Raw genomic sequence first — 3380 nt, 5'->3', positions numbered from 1 at the left:
TTATATTTTCAATTCTTCAATTGATCCATCAATTCAAACTTTCTTATAGAAATATGAAAAACCAAAATTTTTATTGAATTTTTCCATTTTTAGTTTCACTCTTTAGAAATTCTACTTAATTTCTTACACAATTTATTTCTACTCTCTATCATATGGATTTTTACTCGTATTCTTGATACAATAAAAATAAACTACGTAATAAAAGCAAATAGACTTACAACAATTATATTGTTTGAGTTTGTAGGCGAAGGCCAAAACAAAAACACAAACAACAAAAGACTTGAGAATTTGCATGATCTTCTTTTCTTCAATGGTGTTGAGATTTATTTTCGAATAGAGATTTGTATCGTCCTTTTCTCCTGAAAATGAGACTTAATTCAAACATATGGTGTTATATTCAGTAAAATAAATTGTAACAACAATAATGGGTTGATTATAAGCAGTTTTGGAGTACTCTTTATTAACTCCAATTTGGCATCAAAGGGTTGGATGGAAACTCAACCTTACCTACATGTTCTTTTTTTGTCATATTTTTTTAGAACACCACAATAACTCACATTTACATAAAAACAAAAAATAGGAGAGAGAAAATGAGAATTAAGGAACGAGATATTGATGGAGGCTCACAACTCACGATTTGCTATGCACCTAGGCGGTACAGAAAATCACAGTGTCCTTGAGATTCGGGCGTAAGCGTAAACTTGAGGAACACTAACTTTCTTAGATGCTTGGAAAATCATGTCGTGACAATTTTAAATCTCTAGGGAGTTCAATTGATTTCAATAATGGTATGCTATTGTATTTTAATTTTACCTTTATTTAAGTTGTCAGAAGTGGGATTTGAACCCACAACCTCCTATCCGGTATTGGTTTGAGAGGAAAATGAAGAATAACTTATAAGTGTTTGTAAACATCTCTTTAGTAGGTATTTTAAAACTGTGATTCTGACGACGATTTGTTATGGGTATAAATGGACAATATTTTTTAGCGACTGAAAATGAGAACGAAACATTCCTTAGAAGAGTGTGGAAAACTCTCCCTAGTAGACTCGTTTTAGAATTGTGAGGTGATGACGATACATAATGGGCAAAAGCGGACAATATTTGTTAGTGGTGGGTTTGAGCTATTATAAAAGCTATCAGAATTAGTCACCAAGTTGTGTGCGAGTGAGGATGCTGGGCCCCCAAGGAGGGTGGATTATGAGATCCAACATTGGCTGGAGAGGGGATGAAACATTCCTTATAAAGGTGTGGTGGGCTTGAGCTATTATAAATAATTAGCTAGAATAGCTCAGTTGGTTAGAGTGTGTGGCTGTTAACCACAAGGTCAAAGGTTCAAACCCTCTTTCTAGTGATGGGAATGAGTTGAGTCATTCCTTACGGTTGTGGAAATTTTTATGAACAATGTAATAATAGGAAACCCCACTATGTTCTACAAATTTACAAATTTAGCTATGCGATAAAAGTTGGCTTAGTGACGGTTGCAAGTGTCATACCTTGAATATCATATTAACACGTTATGCCATTGAGGAACATGACATCATATGAAAGTCATTACTTTATTCATAGATATATGTCATTATTTTAAACAATTGCGAACACATTCATATTATATGTTCACATGTACCGAAATACCTCCCCGTCATGATTAGTATGGACGCGTACCTTACGACATTTATGTTCACAATGATGTTATGATACGATATTGTATACACCACAATACTATGTGCACTCCCTTCCCTCCATGGTATACCAACAGCATGAGTGTATGCTAGTTGAAGCCCAAGTCAATGGGTATATATGCGAGCTCACCTGGGAGCAAATGTGTGTGTATGTAAGTTAGAGAAGTACTGCACATCAAATTCTACTTGGATAGGAATATGAGACCAAGGCCATGAAATGATGTTTTATGATAACCATGAGTTCACGTGTTTGCATTATCCTATACAAGTAGTGGGGTTACTTAATGAGTATTTCTTAAAGTACTCAATACATGCATTGCTCTTATGTTTTAGGTAAAGGCAAGGCATCTCTGCACAAATGACGATATCGAGATGACAACCATAGGATCCAATGTACACAACACAAGCGAGATAGAGGGGTAGGATCGAACGTACAAAGACGGTTAACACCATGAGAAAGAAGGAGAAGAAACAGGATGTAGACAACGAGTTTTGATATGGAGGAATGAAGAAAGGAAAATGCATGGAAACGAGTGGAGAAGACGAAGTCCACCTGCTAGGACCCAAGCTCGAATACCCGCAACTTCATTCTAGTCAAGCAACCCCATGCCCAGTTTGGCCTAGTAACTAGATACCCAACACAGCAACCAGATACCCACCAACAATCAGTCCAGTAGTCTAGTTCTTCTGAGCTTTGCCCAAAAACCCACATTCAAGCCCAAATACATAGAACACAGCCCAACCCACAGATCCACTACATAGACCTGCACGCCCACATGAACATTCGAGACCCGCGCCTTGAACCACTTCGCAACCTGCTCATATATCAATGTCCTTCAGCGACAAAGTCACTGTTGCATACACTGGCTTCTTCGGCTCGGCATCTCAGAGTCATAGGCTCAAAAATTGAGTATTAGGCTCGGTTTGACATTTTGAAAAAGTCAGTGTTGGGCAACTTTTCTGAAGTTCAAGTTAAATTAGATTAGAAATGTAAATTACTAACGAAGCGAGATGGACGTTTTAATAGGAAACAACTCCTGACGACACTTGGAGTAACTTCGAGAGACAAAATTCAAACGTACTTGAGTTTAGAGAAAATGTCGGTCAAGACCAACCAAGTAAGTGGCCTTACTATCGGCTAAGTCGGATGACTTGATTTATCTATGATGATACATGCCCAGTGGTCCTTGCACATGTCATTAATGCTTTATATTTTATGAGGTGTTGACTATGACTATGTTATTTGACGATGCTATATGATGTTATATTATGTTATATGATGATGTTACATGATGACGTTACATTATGACGTTGTATCATGATGATATGATGATTATGATGATGCAAGATAACATGACGATGTAAGATGGAAGATTATAAGATTGATTAATATGACATTATTCCGTATTAAGACGTGGTTTATGTATTAAATCCCATGATGCACTATGAGACTGAGTTTTTTTAAGATACAACCCTAGCTAATGTTAATGATGATGAACGTATGAAGGCCAAGACATGCATATTAATTAGAGTAATATGTGAAGTGTATATAGGGTTGTGTCATAAAAATGTTCTAAAGATGAAAAACCCTAGGGACCTCATGCATTTTGTGTGTACATATACATCAAGTTACTTTCCATTCATGATGATGAGTACAGATGCTTACACTACGATGATGATCATCATTATACCTTGCATG

The 3380-nt window shown here is 36.4% G+C and overlaps 1 non-coding gene across 1 annotated transcript; it reads left to right on the top strand.

Annotated features, from left to right (window-relative positions):
- Positions 1–1279: 1279 nt before the first annotated feature.
- TRNAN-GUU lies at positions 1280–1353 on the top strand. The gene has a single exon. It is a non-coding gene; the product is annotated as a tRNA-Asn (tRNA).
- The last annotated feature ends 2027 nt before the right edge of the window (positions 1354–3380 follow it).

The sequence above is a fragment of the Cucurbita moschata genome, unplaced genomic scaffold (genome assembly GCF_002738365.1).
Source record: "Cucurbita moschata cultivar Rifu unplaced genomic scaffold, Cmos_1.0 Cmo_Scf00065, whole genome shotgun sequence".
NCBI lineage: Eukaryota > Viridiplantae > Streptophyta > Magnoliopsida > Cucurbitales > Cucurbitaceae > Cucurbita > Cucurbita moschata.
Note: the sequence above shows the minus strand (reverse complement) of the source record. Positions and strands in the feature narration are given on the sequence as shown.